This window comes from Galleria mellonella, unplaced genomic scaffold (assembly GCF_026898425.1).
Source record: "Galleria mellonella isolate WM207_F2 unplaced genomic scaffold, CSIRO_AGI_GalMel_v1 utg38, whole genome shotgun sequence".
Classification (NCBI taxonomy): domain Eukaryota; kingdom Metazoa; phylum Arthropoda; class Insecta; order Lepidoptera; family Pyralidae; genus Galleria; species Galleria mellonella.
Genome location: NW_026442090.1, coordinates 1,788,344 through 1,795,482, shown reverse-complemented (window position 1 = coordinate 1,795,482; position 7,139 = coordinate 1,788,344). Strand labels below are relative to the sequence as shown.

The 7,139-nt window shown below is 33.4% G+C and overlaps 1 protein-coding gene across 1 annotated transcript in view; it reads right to left on the bottom strand.

Moving 5' to 3' along the window:
* LOC113522598 (uncharacterized) overlaps positions 1 to 7,139 on the bottom strand; it is a 407,257-nt gene that overhangs the window by 37,264 nt on the left and 362,854 nt on the right. The gene's annotated exons all lie outside the window — the stretch shown is intronic.

Sequence of the window (7,139 nt, the reverse complement as noted above, 5' to 3'; positions counted from 1 at the left end):
AAAGGGCAGATTATACTGATATCGGTGTTTCATTATGAACGATATATGGCCGTCGTATTGTATGTATATAAGAACATTTAATTTGGACAGATAATTGTACAAGCGTTCCGCGTAATCTCATTGTTTTTTAAGCTTTTGAATGCATACTCGGATAAAAATATCTCTTCGCGTATCAATCAATGGCCTTCGCAAACGAGGGATATTGTTTTCTGTAAATATTTGTTTTACATAAATAAATAAAAAAATCGTCGTCTGTAAATGTTATCTGGGAAGTATTTTATTATTAATGTGATCCGATTTTAGGGAAATTAATGTAAGAACGGCGCAACTCAAGACTATTACTGCGACATAAACAGATGATGTCTGTACATGCGTGAATGTGTACGTATATGTAATGGGTTTTTTTTTTAATTTTCAAATTCAAATTTAAATCATTTAAAGCACGAATATGGGTACATATATTAGATGAAAATATTATTTACATGTCCATTATTCCACATTCTACCATATCGGCATGTACAATATAAAATTAAAGTAAGTTTTTGTGTAATAATAAATTATAACAATAAAAACAATGTCAATATTAATAATAAAATGTAAAAATGACAATAAAAATAATTAAATTGTATGTCTAATATTTATCATTGTATTAGTCATGTAACGTATAGTAACATTTGGCTGACAAATATTCCTTTGTTTTTTTCTTAAATACATTTAAATTGTCTATTTCCTTAAATGCCGTTAGGAATTAATTATATATTTTAGAGATTATACCAAAAAAAAATCAACTTTTTTACAAGCGAGTAAGCGTTGCTCGATTTTTTTTCCAACACAGGGGGCAAACGATCTTGCGGCTCACCTGATGGTAAGTGACTACCGCCGCCCATGATCACCCACAATACCAAAGACAGGGGTGCTGCCGGCCTTTTAAGAAGGAATATGCTCTTTTCTTGAAGGTTAACAGGCGAACAAACCTGATATCGTGATGATGAATCATGTACTCTCGAGGTATTTTTGGTGGAAGTCATCGGTATGGTGACTTCCACCAAAAATACCTCGACGCATGACGAGAACTTCCTAAAAACCAAGAATAAGAGAAAATATCTCGGTTCACGAGGTGATCAAAATGTGAGAGTTGACATCTACTAAAAGCATCCCAATCGTTCTATCGGTGAATGGTCTTCTCCCAACCAGTGTAGAACAATATCTCAGACGTTTAAGAATGCGAGATGGTTCAATCCCGGGAAGGATGCAGAAAGCGGTGCTCTTAATAATAATAATAAATAAATTCTTTAATTAAGGCAACCAGGGCCTACAAAATTTTAAATATATTAGTTTGTACCAGATATAAATTATTAAATCAAATTTTGACATTTATAATAAATAACATTATCTTAAACTACTTTTTTTGTATCTTAGCCAGCATCTTAAATACTGCTCGCATTGTACACCAGTTTCTCTTCTTGGGGCCCTGAACCCCGATCGATTGTGCTTTTGTTAGAAGTTAATGCGCCATCTCCTCTCCTTAAGAGGGGATATGTGAATTTTATTTAAAATAATAATAATAATAAAAAAAAATTATACTTGACAAGATTAGCACTTAAAAACTAAGTACATATGAGTGCAATTATAAATTCGTACAAATTCTGTAATACATAAAGTACTAGTTTACTCAATATCTTACGATAATGCTACAATTCATCATCATCAACATCATCATATTAGTCGTTAATTGTCCACTGTTGGACATAGGCCTCCCCATTAAATGGGGTTTCTTAGTAGTGGTTTTTTTTTGAGGGGTGAAAATGGTATGGTAACCCCGTCTGCGCTAACGGGATACGCTGGCGGAGCACCAGTGAAGGGTGATAGATGAGAATGAAAACAGGCCACTTAGCCCATCATGGTGAATTCATCAGGAATTAACCATGATAGTTTCCAGGGGGAACCGCGAGAAAGTCGACCTGGTTGGGTATATTACTAGGAATGGGATTCTCAGTCTCCATTACCAACAATCCCTTTCCCCCTCTTAGTAGTGGTTAGTAGCTTGTAGTGGCGATGCTTTAAGAGAATCACTGCTGTCCATCCCTTGATCATTAAGTTTCCTTAGTCGCCTCTTACGACAACCAAGGAAGAAGGAGGAGTGGCCCATTCTATCCCCAAACGACAAGACCAATGTTACAATTATTACAATAAAATTCAAGTAGCTTATGATACCTATATACTTATATAATTCTTTCGATTCGTCAGTATTTCTAAGACAACATTTCTCATGCGTTTCTTTGGTGAAAATGCTTAACCTCCCACGAAAGCATTTTTGTATAAACTCCACAAAGATACATAACAATTTAATCTTTTATGCGCAAAAATAAATTATGAAATATAATTAGACCGTCTCCCTTTGAGAACGGCGTTTGATATTTAAAAATAACCTTTAAGTCCAGAGAGCCTACCATGAAATATTTTCCGAATTTCGACGCTGAAAGATACGTAAATTTGATGTTAAAAGTAAATAATATGTATAAGTATATGATACATAACATTTAAAAATACAAAAATTGTTAAAATATTCCTTTCGACTTTTTTGGTAGGATTTGTGATTAGCAATATGTTAAGCTCCATTTACTGGGCCGATTTCGGTATAAACAAAAACATGAATCATTCCGTGGTAGACCCCCTCTGCCTACCAGAGTGAGACTTTGTACAAAAGTCGATTGCTTGGGTACCTCTGTCCCATTCATGTTTCAACCGTAAAGCAGTTGTGTTTGCATGGCTGTGTTTCGGTTTGAAGTGTGGGATATGGCGTGAATTTGCAGGGTACAGAGGAATAACATCTGAGTCCTCAGGAATGGCAACGTATGGGGGGTATCATGGGCGAAACAGTATACTCTGTTATGTCTATGGTACTGCTCATGTCTATAGGCGACGGTCACCACTTTCCATCAGGTGGGCCGTCAGCTTGTTTGCCATTCTAAGTCGTATAAAAAAAATACTTTGAACGCAATGATTTTTTTATGTTCACTTTTATAGACAAATTGTCATTAACTTTTACCAGCGATCATAATTACCTATTTTTTGTTTTATTTATTACCGTATGGTATAATAAGTAATAATAAATACACAAAAAATACAAGCTAATTTGAAACATTAAAAAAGAATGTTTTATACATATTATTACGGTTTTTTCTTCAACAATTTGATAATAACAGTCCCATGTACTGTTAGAACTGTATTCAACAGGTGTAGCAATATAGAAATTATTTCCTTGTAAAGGAAAACGCGGAAATACAAGCATTTTCCGGGATATTGGAGGTATTGAACCTTCCGCGTTTAGTTCTGCCATCGTTTTCTGTAGTAAATGTGTTAGCTGTACATATAGTCAATTACAACTAAAATTTCGATTTCAAATCTGAAAAGTCCATTGATTGGGGAATTATTCCTTTCATTTGATCTGGTGAATTCAATTACTTGTAACACTGAAAAAGCGTGTTTTCTTGATGGTGGAAATTTCTATCATAACATTAAATGCCCAAAAATTATATAAAAAAATAATTTCACTTTAAGTTGATCGTGTCTGGATACCTCTTTAATGTCTAATGTAGAAAAAAACCATAGCTGTCAAATTTATTTTTTTAACCATTTTCCTTTCATTTTAAACATGAATTATATCACCTTGATTTATTTCACCAATAAAAACAATTATGCAAAGAAGAGTTAAAAAAAAATTGCCAGACAAACGTCAAATTAGCTGACAAAATTTTGACACATTACTTGACCTATATAATCTAAGGGTAGCTGTTATGAAAGAATTAAGGAAGGTCTGGTCCAGCAGTGGGATACTAAAGAGAGGCTTTACAAAAAATAAAGAAATACCAGGGGGAGACTTTGTACAAAAGTCGATTGCTTGGGTACCTCTGTCCCATTCGTGTTTCAACCGTGAAGCAGTTGTGTTTGCATGGCTGTGTTTTGGTTTGAAGGGTCGGATATGGCGTGAATTTACTGGGTACAGAGGAATAACACCTGAGTCCTCAGGAATGGCAACGCATGGGATGTATCATAGGCGAAACAGTATACTCTGTTATGTCCATGGTACTGCTCATGTCTATAGGCGACGGTTACCACTTTCCATCAGGTGGGCCGTCAGCTTGTTTGCCATTCTAAGTTGTATAAAAAAAAAACCATAAATTTTGAACCCCTGTCTTTAAGCTATATTTCAAAAAAACTTAATGCATTACTCTGCATTCAGAGTCATATTTTTATTAAATTATTTATTATTATGTTACATTGAAAACAAGGACATCTTAATTTTTTCCCTTTTTTATATGACTATGATAGGCGATTCTGATGCCTATCATAGCCACATAAAATTGTGAATCGATTTTCACATATTTGTTTTTCAATTAATAAAATTTTTACTCTTATTGTACACACATTGCCTGCTGATAATTAATGCTTCCTCTCCATTCAGGGTTTGCTGGAGGAAAACTCTTCCAAAGTTAAGCTCGTCCATTGTACATCTTTATTCAAAATAAATTAAAACAATGTAATTTTTGTGTACAATAAAGTATAAATACTCTCATGTTGTTCTTATTTTCATTATGTGATATTAAATACTGCTATTTATATTTGCATAACAGAAAAATGTTTGTTCCGAAGGAAAACTTATATGTGTAACAATATAGCGAAACTACGATACTTCTCATACGTATTTATAATTGAAGTTGCTTATTTTATGCGAAACAATGATGAATGTTGTCAAGCTAGAGAATTATGAAGAACCATGTTACAAACATCTAAAGGACCGAACCAGAATACCCAGACCCAGGACAATTCAGAAAGGTTTGTTTCTTAAATTGACTCGACTGGGAATCGAACCCAGTAACTCGTTTATGGAAAGCAATGTGCCCGCTATTGCTCCTCGGAGGATTTAAAGTAACCTATATTTATTTATTTATAAAAGCTTTAATTCACAGTAAAATTCTATGTTAAATTGGCGCACTTAACACCGGACGGTGTTCTCTACCAGTCAACTATTAGATAAACCGAGAAATAAGTAAGCGGTGCGTCATTAAATAGATTTGATATATTCATGTATTATAAATATATTAGTTCTTTTGGGGAGAAAGAGATTATTAGTAATGCGGACTGCCAGTTTCATTGCTAGCAATATGATATACCCTATCAAGTGGATCTCCAAAGAATATAAAGGAGTAAAATAAAATTTAAGAATAAACTAAAGTAATATATAAGAAACGAAAGGTAAAAATTATGTTTTTTCTTTTATGTATTTTTTTGTATATGTATTCTTTTATCTCGCTTTTTATATATGTTTATATATATTTGTTTAATATCTGAGTTGTGTGCTGTAAGTAATGTAAATAAATTATATATCTATTTATTTTATTTATTTATAAAGAATAACTTTATTGACCACATCACAAAAAAAATGTCTGGTACAAAAGGCGGACTTAATACTATATAGCATTCTCTCCCAGTCAACTTTTAGTTAAACATAAATTTTATTATGCAGTGAAAAAAATTGTAACACATACAATAGAGAACTACTGCACATTACGATTATATAAATAAACATACATGAATACATTAAACAAATATTACATAAATATACAAATATGTAATAAAAATACATACATACAAATATAAATAAATGTATAAATATACATATACTCGTATAAATATACCTACATACCTATAGATTATATACGATAACACAAATAAACAACGATAGAGATCAAAAGTGATGATGATGAATATGATGAACTGCTTTTACAGTTTCTATCTAACTAACTAAAATCTATGGATGCTATGTCGAGATTTTCTAACTTTGTCAATTTCAATCTGAGGTAGTATAAAAATGTGTCCCATCGATTGACTCCGCAATAGATTACCAAAATCTGGGTCACGAGGCCGGCTTAGTATGAAAGACCCTTGTTATTTATATGTCTTCTATATTAACTAAACCACTTCGGTTATCTAAATGGCCAAATTGATAGAATATTGGTATTATTGTGCAGCACTAGTTGTGTCCGGCGGATTTGATTGCGTGAGTTTGTAATAAATGTATTTAATTTTCTGTGCTATGGTTTATCCGTGTATCAAATCTCAATTGATTCATACACTGTTTTAGTATGTATTATAATTATCGCACCTCTCTTTTCTATAACAAACATATGTAATAGTATTAGAAATAAGTACCTCATAGAACCACAACTATTTTTCATTATTTTTTTATATACCACTGAAGTGGCAAACAAGCATACGGCCCACCTGATGATAAGTGGTTACCGTAGCCTATGAACACCTGCAATACTAGAGGTATTACGCGTGCGTTACCGACCCTGAAACCTCTTTACCCCTCTTTTGAAGAACCCCATGCTGTAGTCTCTTGGGAAAACCTCGGTTTCCTTTTGGTCCTTTTTTCTTATTATTTTTAAATTTTTACACATATTCTCATCTCCCCTCTTAAGGAGAGGAGATGGCAACTAACCCCCGGCAGAAAGTACAGTCGGCCGGGGTTCAGGGCCCCAGGGAGAGAAACCGGCGTACAATGCGGGCAGAATCTAAGAGCACCGCTTTCTGCATCTTTCCTGGGAGTGAGCCGCCTCTGAATCCCAACCGTCTGAGATGTTGTTCCAGACTGGTTGGGATAAGACCGTTCACCGTTATTATTATTATTTCATATTTCATTTCAAATTTATTTTATCTTTTCCGTACTTAAATGATAAATTTTAAAAGAACAGGACCGTAAATGGCATTCACTATGTACTAATTTAATTAGTCAATCACCGATTACTACGAAACAGGTTTGCGAGTCTAGTGAAGTAATCACTGATAAGTAAATTGTGTACTCGCATTTTTGTTTAAATTTTTGTTCATTTTTCCTATTTCATTTTATTCTTTTGTTCATTCTTGTTTTTGTTGATTCACGTGTAGTGCCTCTAATCTATTTTGTAACTATTTGTGACTTACAAACTTATTAATTTGTAATTCTAATCTATCTGCCTGCTACATGGCAAATACTGGCAAAATCCCTTAACCTATGTTCAGCGGTGGACAGTGAAAGGCTGATATAATGACGATGAAAAAAAAAATCACACACACACATATGCACACAGATTGTC